The sequence below is a fragment of the Odocoileus virginianus genome, chromosome 30, assembly GCF_023699985.2.
Source record: "Odocoileus virginianus isolate 20LAN1187 ecotype Illinois chromosome 30, Ovbor_1.2, whole genome shotgun sequence".
In the NCBI taxonomy this organism is placed as follows: Eukaryota; Metazoa; Chordata; class Mammalia; order Artiodactyla; family Cervidae; genus Odocoileus; species Odocoileus virginianus.
In genome coordinates, this window is record NC_069703.1 from 13,665,419 (window position 1) to 13,679,768 (window position 14,350).

General features: G+C 34.0%; 1 protein-coding gene across 24 annotated transcripts in view; it reads left to right on the plus strand.

Annotated features, from left to right (window-relative positions):
* The window catches only part of MAP2 (microtubule associated protein 2), a 291,617-nt gene that overhangs the window by 69,833 nt on the left and 207,434 nt on the right, over positions 1 to 14,350 (plus strand). For all 24 annotated transcript variants that reach the window (XM_070458561.1, XM_070458560.1, XM_070458567.1 and 21 more), the window contains one exon: positions 2,333 to 2,382. The gene's annotated coding sequence lies outside the window, so the exon portion shown is untranslated. The remainder of the gene's footprint in view (positions 1 to 2,332; positions 2,383 to 14,350) is intronic.

Here is a 14,350-nt window from a genome sequence, read left to right on the forward strand (position 1 = left end):
TACAGTAGGCCACGTCTAGTTCCTTGTCTCTCACCCCCTGGTGTTCGTGTGTACTATTTTAGCTACCTCTTGCATGTCCAAAGTGCACATGAACATGCACACATACGTGTACATGGACACACAGTCACATATGTGCAGTGTATTGAACCACTGTCCTTTCCAGGCTCCTTGTATTTTTTTCTCTTATTTTAAGAAAATAATTTCTCCCTCTCCTTTTATATCTCTCTCTTTACTACTTTTTTCTAAAAAAAAAACAAAGAAAAGAAAATCTCTCCTGATTTTTCTTTTTTTTAAATTTGTGGAGCAAAATTGAAATAAAACAAAATACTATGCTTAACAGTGTCCCAGACTTTCTCAGTTTATGGCATTCTGAGTATCTTGGTAATTTTTTCATGGCACACCTAGGCTGAAATACCTCACAGTTTTGTTTAATGAGCATAAAAAGTATTTAGGTATTAACTTAGTCACTTTTTGAAAAAATAATGCATATAAATTGAAAGAAAAAAAAACCTTTGTATTTTATACTTAGAAACTCACAGTTACTTAATATGGGATATGTGTGCTTGTTGGGTACTGAGCAGCACTCAAACCTGAGAGCCAGATTGGACACTCATTCTCATTTCTTATTACATATTGGTTTTAATGCAATGTTAGTATTTGCCTTTATATCACAAACACTGTCAAAAACTGAACTTACAAAGCTATAGCATCATTGAATGGGATGGAAAGCTGAGTGCTGAAGAATTGATGCTTTTGAACTGTGGTGTTGGAGAAGACTCTTGACGGTCCCTTGGACAGCAAGGAGCTCAGACAAGTCAATCCTAAAGGAAATCAGTCCTGAATATTCATTGGAAGGATTGATGCTAAAGCTGAAGCTTCAATATTTTGGCCACCTGATATTTAGAGCTGACTCATTTGAAAAGACCCTGATGTGGGAAAGATTGAAGGCAGGAGGAAAAAGGGATGACAGAGGGTGAGATGGCTGTATGGCATTACCGACTCAATGGACATTAATTTGAGCAGGCTCCGGGAGTTGATGATGGACAGGAAAGCCTGGAGTGCTGCAGTCCATGGGGTTGCAAAGAGGTGGATACAACTGAACGACTGAATTGAACTGAACAAAGCTGAGTTCCTTCACTGTTCACCTAAAACTATCACAACATTGTTAATTGGCTATACCCCAATGTAGAATAACAAGTTTTTTAAAAAAGAATTTCTTTTTCAATCATTTTTTGCTAGTATTTCTTTTATATTTTTAAATGAAATTGTATGTATTAAAGATTTACAGCATGATTTGATATACATATGCATAGTGAAATGATTACTACAGTCAAGCTAATTAACATATTGTCTTGAATATATGAGTATTACTTTAGACTATTCTTTTCATTAAATAATCATGATTTTAGGTTAATTATCTTTTGGACTTAACCTCTGAGTCTAATAATTAACCATTTGTAACAATACCACGTGGAACATATTCCAACTTCTAACCAGTTAATCACAAACACACTTCTAGAACCTAACGATTATTTTTTTTTAATTGGAGATTTATCCACGGATGCTCTCTGCAGCAAGCCAAGATTCCCACTCTGTCATTGTAAAGTCATTTTCTCTACTAAATGTTCAAAATACAGGCAGATTTTTGGAACAGAAGTTGGGTTTGCTCTTGTCCTTGGTTTACTTTCTCGTTCCTTCCACTTGACAACACACTTCTCAACATGATTTGGTGGCAAGATTTAGGTGCAAAAAATAATGAGAAGATTGCTAGGTTGTCATTGGAATCATCTTATTTGACTTTTGCCTTTTAACAGATTGTTGTGTTGTTCAATTGCTCAGTTGTGTCTGACTCTTTGTGATCCCATGGTCTACAGCAGTCAAACAGATTGTTGATCCTGCACTTTTAATCTGCAAACTGTCTGTGGATGTTAAGTTAGATTAAGGATTGAATGCATCAGTTTTATTATTTTTAATTAAACATCTTTCAAGATAAGTGGTAGTACTTTCAGTACAGAATTTGTTTAAAAAATATTTATGGTTGATGTTTTAGAATATAAGCATAAGCATTGTTCTATTTTAAATAGAAACTGCTGAAAATAGAATAGTATATAATTTGCACATCTAATACATGTTTTTAAGTAAAATCTAGAAGATATATCAGTTTAAAGTTTCATAACTACGTAATGCCATTGTACATGAATGTGGATGTATTGTCAGCCAGTAAATTTTATGTGTGAGGATTCAAGTAACTTCATCTTCCTTTTTACTAAAGTAAAAGGCTAAATCATTCAATTGTTTTAATTTATGATATGTTATTCTGTTTATCTTTCAGATTTTATTGATCTGATCCAACCTGTCTTATGACTGCTGGCTGAAATTAAGGTTGGTGATGTGTTTATATATTAATTCTGAATAAACTGTGAAATAAAATAGAGGCTTTGATGAGCTTTTGTAGCATTGAGTCAGAGTATTTTTGCAGGTGTGGTAAGAAAGTTGTAACTCGGTGAGAACTGGATACATTTCAGATTTGCAGACATGTTTTCCTGAACAATGTTTGTTTTCTTCGTTAATATTTCTTTGATTATCAAGTTTCATTTCTTTTACCTGCCTTACTTGCAGAATTTTGATTAAAGAAAAAGATCCAATTTTAAGTCATTCATTTAATAAACATATCAAAAGTATGACTTCTTTGTAACGCTGGCTAGTGTTTTAAAGAATGGTTAGCTTTCTGAGTTGGCAGGGAAATACTTTTGAAGCCCACAGTTGGGTAGCCACATTTCCTAAGCATGGTAGAGCTGAAAAATTGCTCATTAATTGCATATTTCAGTTAATTAGCAGAGTTTTAAGATGCCATTCTTTTGCTCTGTTTGCTTGTTAATTGGTTTTAGGGGAGACTCAAAACTAGCTTAATGGAGTTTAGAATAATAACAGAGCCTTAGAGGGCACTGACATCAATAGGCTTAGAATCTCATTTATTTCCTTCTCCTTTCTTCTCTAGACCATGTATTCATAGTTAAAAAAAAAAAAAAACAAAAAACTAAACTCTGAATAAAATAACTGCTTTTGTTGCTAATAAAAGAGCAAAATGCCAGGTGTTGCTAAACTTTTTGTATAGGTTTTTGGTTATTAATTTAACAGAAAGAAAAACATTGGCTTTTCCTTTGGCTTTTATTAATCAGGTATTTAGCCTTCAAATTGCAGTGTCTGGATGGCTCTAGTAGTAAAGAACTCTCCTGCCAATGCAGGAGACCTAAGAGACTTGGGTCCATTCCCTGGCTGAAGATCCCTTGGAGGAGGGCATGGCATTGCACAGTATTCTTTCCTGGAGAATCCCAGGGACAGAGGAGCCTGGTGGGCTACAGTCCATAGGGCCTCTCAGGGCACGACTGAAGTGACTTAGCACGCAACACATAGCAGGCACACAGTAAATATGTTACTTTTTCTGGCCTCAATTTTGACCTCATTCATCCACCCCCGACACATCTGTCTCACATGCATGTGCACGCACATGTGCACACACAAAAACTATTATTATTTTTCCTTTTCATGTACAAACTGTGCTTTCTTATCCTTGAAATCTTGATAGACTGTAGCAAATAAGATATGTTGGAATCATGCCTACTGATAATTGGCAACTTAATAAGGAGAAAAAGGGACATATCTTTAAAAATGAGAGTTAAATTTATAACCTGCATTTGTTTCATTTTGTGTTCATATAATTTGGAGTTTAATTTATTGAGGACATTTAGGCTAGTTTCCTTTCATATTCACTCCTAAGCATATTTTATGTAAACTTGAACACATTTAAACATGGAATTCTTGTAAGACTTTTTGGACTTTTTTGCTACTCTTCTTTCCTTGCTAGCTTCTACCCTATCTGCCAGTAGAAATAACAGCTAGAATGAGATTTTTGCAAAGTAGAAATCTTTTAATCAGGAATATTTTCAACTTACAAGGTTGAATATGAAGTGTTGTTTTTAATTTTTAATTAAAAGTAAATTGTATTTTGTCATCTTCCTTTTGGATTTTTGTTTGTGGTTGGTATGGTCAACATCACAACTTGAATTCTCATTTCATTTTGGCTACTCTTCAGAAAAGAACAAAAAACTGAAAAGAAACATGTAAAAGGAAAAGAAATTTAAAAATTTTGTTAAATAGAAAAGTAAATGACTATAAGAGTAATACACAAAACCTTTTTTAAATCTAATCCTGTATTCATTTTCTATATGAAGAATTTCTTTTGTGGGAGTGTGAACATAATTTAAATGTGTTTGGTCTAACTGTGAAAAGTCAGGATGACTTACATACTCCAAAATAAATATATTGATTAAAATATACAGTGTTCATAGAAATGAAAACATATTTAAATCTCTCATATTACAAAGTCTTCCCAATTGAACATATTTTATTGTTTCCCTTTCCAGCTGAGAATGAAAAGATATTTAAATTAAAATTGGTAATTAATTATCTAAATTATGTTTTGGAAAAGCAGCTAGATGTAACAAGGTTTCTGAAGGATACATCAGTTCACCAGAAATAACCAGATTCTCAACACAAAATATGATATATAATGAAAATTACTATTCTTTTCTTAACTAGAGCTAGGTTCTTTTGCTTCAGGATAAAAGCGGTTTCCCTCATAGAAAAGCTTCCTTTTCTATAATAATGTTAACTGAGTAAAATGACTAGTATTGCTAGATAAAAGCAAGCAGATTCTTTACCAACTGAGCTATCAGGGAAGCTCCCAGTTACAGACAGCTATATTTAAAATGGAATATCAGAACTGTGTGTACACTTCTGCACAGTAAAGGATATCATGAACAGAATGAAAAGGCAACCTCCTGGATGGGAGAAAATGTTTGCAAATCATATGTCTTGTGAAGTGCAAATATCCAAAATATATATGAAACACATATAACTCAATAGCAAAAAACAAACACTCTGATTTAAAACTAGGAAGAGGATATGACAGACATTTTTCTAAGGCAGACATACAGATGACCAGTAGGTGTATGAAAAGATGCTCAATGTCACTAATCATCAGGGAAATGCAAATCAAAACCACAGTGAAATATCACTTCATACTTGCTAAAATGGTTATTATCAAAAAGACAAGAAATGACTGTTGGAGAGGAGGTGGAGAAAAGGGAGTTCTTGTGCACTGTTGGTGGGAATGTAAATTGATACAGCCACTATGGAAAACAGCATGGAGGTGCCTCAGAAATTTAAAAATAGAGCTGTCATATCATCTAGCAGTTCCATTTCTGACTGTTTATCTGAGGAAAGTGAAAACACTAATTGGAAAAAAATATGCACACCCATGTTCATTGCAGCCTTATTTACAATAGCCAAGATATGGAAACAGCCTAAATGTCCATCAATGGATCAATAGATAAAGGAGATATAGAAGAGAGGCAAAATTTACAGTCTCCCAGTTATAAAATAATTTGTAGGATGTAATGTACAGCATGGAGACTACTGTTAATAATACTATATTGCACATTTGAAAGTTGCTAGAAGACTAAACCTTAAAAATTCTTACACACAAAAAAATTGTGTAACTGTATATGGTGATGAATGTTAACTAGACTTAGTGTGGTGAACATTTCACAATATATGCAAATATCAAATCATGTTGTACACCTGAAACTAATATAATGTTATATGTCAATTATACCTCAATAAAAAATTTTAAATGTCCATGAAGTATTTCAGCAACTCTAAGATACACATTTTTACATTAAACTATGTAAAATCAAAAACTACCATAGTTAAATCGGCAATTTTTTTTTCTTTCTAGGTGGCAAATAAAGTGTGTCTTACAGTGGGTTGTGTCTTAGATTCTATGAAATATAGTATTACTGAATTTAGATTGAAAAAAATTAAATTTCAAGTTATTACAAAAGAGAATCAGAGTAAAGTTCAGAAACTATAAAGTCAAGCTTGATACTGATTCTTAAAAACACTTTACACCACACTTTTTACCATTTAAAACAAGGTGAGGTCATTTTTTTAATTTGTTTTCTTTTTTATTATACTGTGACCAGTATTTTGGTGTATTTCCCTCCAGATTTTGACTTGTTTATTTTCACAACATTGAAGTTAAATTTTGTATCCTGTTACTCCTGGTTTCTTGAAAATGCAGTTTTAATGACTGTGTAATATTTCATCCTATTCCATATTTTTTTTTTTTACCATTTACTCATTGTTGAGCATTCAGATTATTTTCAGTATCTCATTGTTTCTGCCCAGATCTGGATCTCTCTTCTTATTCTAGTTTATCCCTCTGACTTGAATTCTTATGCCTGGTAGAAAAGTTTTCTGACTTTATTATTTTATCTCTAAAGCTAGAATAAAAATAACTTATACTTCATTTAAGGAATAGGATAATGCATACTTATGGACCTTAAATAGGGAAGATTTCAAGTCATTTTAAAATTCACTATCAAAGTTCTTTTTTTTCATAGTTTTTACATGAGTAATACCTTCTGGTATTTCTCCCAAGACAGAATAAAACCAATGAAGATCTTTAGATTATTGTCATAAAATGAAATCTAAAATAGAAGAGGCCAGGATATAAATATTTTATTTTTAAACTGATCAGAAAGTAATTTCTCTATGCTCTACTGAGTGATATTGTATCTTTTATTAAAGATACTGTTAACAAACTAAGCAGCATATTTTATAATTAAGTAGACTTTCACTTAAAAAAACAGTGTATAAAATGCTAATATTTTCAGGATACCCTTAATGTCTTACTAGTAAGCTGCAGTGGTTTGCTTTTCAGAGTCAAGCAAATAAGCCTTTGACCAGCTACATAGTCAACGTTCAGTTACCACCTCAAGAAGTTCTGTTTATCTTCTAACTCTCCTCATGATGGTTCACACGTCTCTTATAGCATTCACCCTTGGTTCTTTATGTTATATGTTCTGATTATTTCCAAATATGTCTTATCTTCCCTAGCAACTCAGAATCTGGGGTCTTCTCTCTGTGCCTTCTATCCTGGTAGGGCCTCGTAGGAGTGGACACCCTGAAAATGCTTATTGAATGAATTGTAAAATATAGAAGCAAAAATAAACAATTTTATTACATATTTGTAAGCGAAATATATGTGTGTGTGTGACTGTTATTTAGTTGCCAAGTTGTGTCCGACTCTCTTGCAACCCCATGGACTGTAGCTCACCAGGCTCCTCTCTCCATGGGATTCCCAGGCAAGAATACTAAAGTGGGTTGCCATTTCCTTCTCCAGGGGTTCTTCCCGACCCAGAGACAGAACTGGCATCTCCTTCATTGGCAGGTGGATTCCTTACAACTGAGCCACCAGGGAAACCCATTTATGTATTTATATGTGTGTATATATGTTATAATAATTATTACCTACTGTATTCTTTCTCCTGGTGGTAGAAGAGAGTTGAGCAAAAAAGCAAGGACTTAAAACACATCACACAAAAGACATTTGAAGTAAAAATAATTACTTGGTTCAATTTGGGGAATTTAAAAAAGTAAAAGTATGAGAAGGGTGATTGCTTTGTCTTTCTACTTTATTCCTACATTGAGCATGATATAATATACTTACGGATGAAAACACGTTTGGAATTCTAGTTATTATATTGATACGTGATAAAGTGAATTTGAGATTCTGGAAAGATTTGTAGAATACCTAATCATTTCTTTACCATTTTAAGGAGAGATACAAAGCTAATAGACTGGAAAGGCCAGTTAGTTGTTGGAGAATTTGCTTTATTTTGTGCAGCTTTCTGAAATCTGAAGCATCATAAGTACTTATTTTCTCCTTTTTTTATTAAAAGTAATCCTTTCCTGTTACAAACATGACAATCAACAAATAAGCTTCATGACATGATTTGGAATGGTTATGTTAGGGTTAGGGAGGAGTGGGGAGGAGGGGGGTGGGGATGAGAGGTAAACTTGCTGTCAACCTCTCAATCTCCTCATGTGAGCCAGTGAAATACCTCAGGAATATATTTTTTCAGAATTGTTCTTTTATTTTTTGACAGAGTCTTAACATACTGAGGAAATAGGTTTATTGAGGCCCCAGAGGACAAATAGGAAAACACAACCCACTGGAAATATCTTAAATAACAAATAACAGATACTTTTTCCCACATGAGAAAAATATATTCTAGCTGATTCTTTTTGTCTTAGCTAAATGTATGTAGTATCAAACGGCTACAAGAGACAACCCCTTGGACACGTTTTCATACAAACCTCATACTTAGGAAATCGATCCTATGGATTTAAGTCATGGGCTGGATGATTTTTATTCTTTTCCTGAATTCATCTGAATGAATGCCATTCCAAAAAATGGTACAGCTGATCTTTTTGCAGACCATTTATTTCTTTAAAGAATATCATGACTTCATTTGGGCCTATCTTATTAAGGCAGTTTGGAGAATTTAAAAACATAAGAAGTACATTTGTAAGGAGTCCATTCATTTAGAAATCTTTTATGGCCTACTTATTGCAAAGTAAGAACTTTATATTATTAAAAGCGGATATGCTTTCTTGTTCCTCAACTTCTATAAGTCTACATGAGACTTACTAAATATCATCAGTTATTCATCCAAGGATAGAAAAATCACCATAGCAGAAAAAGGGATATACATATAATAGAAAAAGGGATAATACATATACATTAGATAGATACATGGATATGCATGCTAATGTTGGACGGTTTTGCCAGTGAAGAGCACAAGGGCTTTGCTTTGGGGCATACTTTATAGGCCATTCCTATTAAAGCAGGTAAAATTGTCTGCCTTTCTGAGCTCATTCTTTCTAGTTATTTAGCAATGTAAAAATGCTAGTTGGAAAATCATTTTGTGCTAATAAACCAAAGTGAATTTGATTTCACTCCATATTATTCAATATCTTGTGACCATCAACCTATGTTGCTTTAGAGACTTTGTTTACTTTTCTTTCTACTATTTAAATTTATTTAAAATAGGTTTGAAGAGCTGAATAAAAAAAAAAACTTAACTATATTATACACATACATCTGTGTCTATACTTGTGTATCTACCCTCTCTCTCTTTTTCGCTCCTTTTCCCTCTCTTCTTTCTGTCTTCCAGTAAAAGTTGTATATTTGTTGAATAAAGTTTATAATTCAAATATAGAGAAAGCTAACTTTTAGAATATAAATAGATATTTGGAACTTTAAGTACTTATTCATTTTATGAAAAATCACTAAATCAAACACAATTTTTATAATAGACTATTCCTCTGTGAAATGTTTTTTATGTTGTTGTTTTTAGAAGCTAAGTCATGTCCGACTCTTTTGCAACCCCATGGACTGTAGCCTGTCAGGCTCCTCTGTGTGGGATTTCCCAGGCAAGAATACTGAAGTGGGTTGCCATTTCCTTCTCCAGGCGATGTTCCCGACCCAGGGATTGGACCCGCATCTCCTGCATTGCAGGCAGATTCTTGGCTGCTGAGCTACCAGGGGACAAAAAAAAATTCCTCTGTGAAATGTAATATTAATAGTTCTTAAAAATATAGAACAGTCTTCTGGGGGGATAAAAATAAGTAGAAAACTACATATTTACCCCAATGTAATTACTTGCTTATGGTATATGTGTGTATATACTATTCAGTAGTGGCTTTGTTTATAAGATATTCATATTCAGAATGATAAATGAGAGTGAACTTGATATCTTTTGCCTGAAAATGTTTTACATGGAGAGTGGAAAAACTTTTTCAGCATTGTCCTTAAATTTATTGTCACAGGTTAGTGCCTTGCCAGAAGTAGCTCTCTAGGTACAGAGGAAAGTTTTAGAATGAATTAGTCCACTTAAAAAAAAAATACCTATACTGGCATCTTTAAGGGGTCCTTAGGCAGCCATAAAGAATTATCAGTTCCATAAAGGAGACTAAATTAGACAAAAGGGATAGAAAACGTGTATGCATCCGTGGAGGGAAGGGGGGACCTCATTTCTGAAATCAGTAGGGAAAGTAACATAAGAATTCCCTTCGGTCCTTAGGCAGCCATAAAGAATTATCAGTTCCATAAAGGAGACTAAATTAGACAAAAGGGATAGAAAACGTGTATGCATCCGTGGAGGGAAGGGGGGACCTCATTTCTGAAATCAGTAGGGAAAGTAACATAAGAATTCCCTTCTCTAATTGTGATTTGTTCTTTTTATTTCTAAGTTTTTTTCATTGTTTAAGAATTTTAGGTAAGTTTGGAAATATGGAAAAAGTAGGTCACTGAGTAAGATGTTTAATTTGGTTGGCAAATGTATAGTCCCGAACACTTTCAAGTTTCATCTCTTTTAGGGACTCAGAGATCTAACAGGCCATCTGGCATTAATATCACATAATAAAAATAATTGCCTTTTGGGGTTCTCTAACTCTCTTAACTATGTGGAAATGAAGATGTAAATCTCTTCTATCAGTAGTACATTTGAGGCATGTACAAGCCATGAAGGCTAGGTGAAATGAGTTTAAGAAATTGTACTTATATATTCAGGCTAGGATGTCATATGGATGTTCCAGTGGAATGTCATCAGCTTTTCTTCAATTTCCTACAGGTATTTCCTAACATAAAAAAAAAAAATCCATGTTACTTAATAATGACTGAAGTTACTCTAAAACATCTTACGGTGCTTAAATAATCATCAACTATAAATATACCCCCCCACCCGCCTTACTGAGGAGTTACCTAAATAACTATTATTTCATTCTGTCAAACATAATTCTACTCATCTGCCATACCTGGAATTGCTCTTTTTCTTTTGTTTTTCTTTTATATTATAGGGCCTGAATTTTATTAATTTTTTGATTTTTTTAGAAGTCACTAATTTGTTAATGTTCTGATTTTTTTAGAAATTAGAAATTTGTTAATTTTCTGATATTCCTATGTCTAGGCAGTTTTCATAAACTTTCTTCTTGGTTACTACTAAGGTGCTCAGTGGCTTCCCCGGTGGCTTAGTGGTAAAGAATCTGCCTGCAATGCAGGAGACGAGAAGGAGATGTGGGTTTGATCCCTTGGGAAGATCCCCCGGAGGAGGAAATGGCAACCCACTCCAGTATTCTTGCCAGGAAAATCCAGTGGGATAGAAGAGGCTGGCAGGCTACAGTCCGTGGGGTTGCAAAGAGTTGAATAAGACTAAAGCAACTGAACACACGCACACACACACACACACACACACACACACACACACACACACGGTGCTTAGTTGCAGAAGAACAAAGAGACCAACTGGCAAAATTTGTTTTAACTTTGTGTCTAGAAAATATAAAAGCTCTTTACCTTTATGTAAATATAATATTTCTCTGTGTAATTATTCTTTGTGCACAAAAAGAGCAGGAAAAAAAAATCTCATGATGGATTAGATTCCTGCTCATAGTTTAAAAAAGTTAAAAAAAAAGTAGATATACATAAAAGTAGTTCAACAAATATTTTTTGAAAGAGAAAAACTGAAAGATTGAGACAGAAGGGGAAATGGAAGAGGCAGAATCTTGGTCCAGAGTAAACTTGTCTGGCAACCTCTGTTCCAGGTCTAAGCTTCCAGTCCTAGTCCCTTCTCTGTGCCTTGGCTTGGCTTCTGTAGACCCCTTTTAGGATAAGCCTTTCTTTTTCTAGCTTTCACTTTCCACTGTATCTATTTAAATTGTTTACCTTGAAACCCAGCTGAACTTCCTTTTCTTATAAGGTCCTGTGAATCACAATGAAGTACATCTTTTCTGGATCTCTCCAGAAACTTATATCTGTACTTAGTATTTGATTGCATTGCTATGTATTAGCTGCTATTTATATGCATTCATTTTTCCCTTCCCTTAACTTGATGACAAGCTACTGGAGAGCAAAGGAACCATTTTTGGTTCCTTTGGTAAATATAAAGAAGATGCAAAAGTCAATTGCTTCATTGTTCAACAAAGCAGCATAGGAAACTTTCAGAAATGTAATGTTTTGTCATCACAGTGTATGGCAAAATGCCAGGGGGAGACATAAAAGTGTTTGAAATGTGATTTGATTTGTTTTTTTCTTTCATAAAGTTTCTTGAGGTAAATGGTTTCTCTTTGGATTAAACATAGTATCTTCACCACTTCTATGTCATGCTTAGATCAGAGATATTTTTACCAGTTCATTATTTATCTCATAAAGACCACACTGATATTATTCTTGATACCTAGCTCTTTATCTCACCATTTTGATACTGTCATAAATGATGTCCCATTCAGCTAGTCAAACTGTACCATTTTCTTGGATTGAAGGAGTCCTTAATAAGGTGCTCCATGTGGAAGTATACTACTTTAAGGGTGGGAAGATGATGAGGGTGGGGGAAGGATGAACTGTACCCAAGGAAGAGAATAGTTTATATATATGTGTGTGTGTGTGTGTGTATATATATATATATATATATATATATATATATAAATTCTAGTCACAGATAAGTGCCTGATAGCCAAACAGAAGTGTCTAAAAAGAAAGAAAAAAAAAGTGAAACAGCCCAGATGATGACTCTGTTCTTTTAATGATCTAGACTTTGGGGAATCAGCTTGTTTCTGACAGTTTCATAGTTCCCTGGAAATTCATCAATGATGGTACTTCTAAACCATGTGTTGCCACCAGTACTCTGATAGTAAAACCTTTGCATATGTGAAGCAAGCCCACATGAGAAGATACAATTCTAATGCATCAAAGAAGTTATTACTAAATCAAGTATTGAGAATACACTTATAGTTCATTTGAGACCTCAGTTCTATGGATGCTTTAGAAGTATTAAAAATGGTTCCTTTGCTCTCCAGTAGCTTGTCATCAAGTTAAGGGAAGGGAAAAATGAATGTATATAAATAGCATCTAATACGTGGCAATGCAATCAAATACTAAGTACAGATATAAGTTTCTGGAGAGATCCAGAAAAGATATACTTCATTGTGATTCACAGGGATCATTATAAGAAAAGGAAGTTCAGCTGGGTTTCAAGTAAACAATTTAAATAGATACAGTGGAATGTGAGAGCTAGAAAAAGAAAGGTTTATACTAAAAGGGGTCTACAGAAGCCAAGCCAAGGCACAGAGAAGGGACTAGGACTGGAAGCTTAGACCTGGAACAGAGGTTGCCAGACAAGTTTACTTTGGACCAAGATTCTGCCTCTTTCATCTCCCCTTCTGTCTCAACCTTTCAGTTTTTCTCTTTCAAAAAATATTTGTTGAGCTACTTTTATGTATATCTACTTTTTTTAAACTATGAGCAGGAATCTAATCCGTCATGAGATTTTTTTTTTTCCTGCTCTTTTTGTGCACAAAGAATAATTACACAGAGAAATATCAATTTGAGGGTTTGTTCCAAGAGCTTCCATTAGTAAAATTATGTTTTATGTTAGATTTTTTTTAAAGAAAAAATAAACACCAGTATCTTGACACATGGGAGCCAAATGTTCCAACTGACATTCATGCTATCTGGATTTGTTTTATTTTGGAATGAATATTACCAAGCTTGTTTGCAGTTAAAGGTAAATGAAAGAGTAAAATTAAATATTTTAACTCTTTAATAAATTTCACTTGAGAAATTTGGAATTTCACCATTTGAATTATTTGTTAAGTTATCTGAAAGGCCTCCACTCCAGGAAGAAGGGTTAATTGGAATTGAAATTGTTGGGGAAATATAATTAAAAACAAAAACCTCTCCCAACCCAGAAATCCTTTCCACAAAGTTAGTAGACAAAGAAAACACCCCTGTTAATGAATAAGCATTAAATTAGAATGTGATGAGCATCCAGAGGCAATCTACTAAGAGACTGCAAAGACCAAAAGAAATTTCAACCTTCTAAATAGCCACACAAATACAACCTGTCACATAGAAGCTTTAGAAATAAATAATAACTAGTCCTCTAGTAAGAGGACTGAATTTACTTGGCAATTGGGGTGACATCTGTGTTAGCTGATTGATTTTCTTCTGTGGAGAGAGAGGCTTCTAGTACCTTTATAAGGGGAAGTAGTTTTACAACTTGGAGCCAGAAGCCAACCTAAATTAGGCTCTAATACTCTCCAGCAAGGGAGATAGAGGAGCTATTACTCCTTGAGGCTTGCATTTCAAAAAGATGTCTCCCAGGTCTTTGAAAAAACATTTCTGAATGCGAGAGTGGCCTGAGACTTAATTAGCCCATTATGAAGATTTACATGTGTTTGAAAAGGATAATGGAAGAAACTGTAAAAGAAAAATGAAAGGGGGTTGTCTCTAAGCTTATTTTCAACAGGGAGAATTAAGCCCCTTATTTTTAATTTGTATTTGCCCTTACAATGAATGGCTTCCCCAGTGTCTCAGATGGTAAAGAATCTGCCTGCAATGCCGGAGACCCCATTTGATCCCCGGGTAGGGAAAATCCCCTGG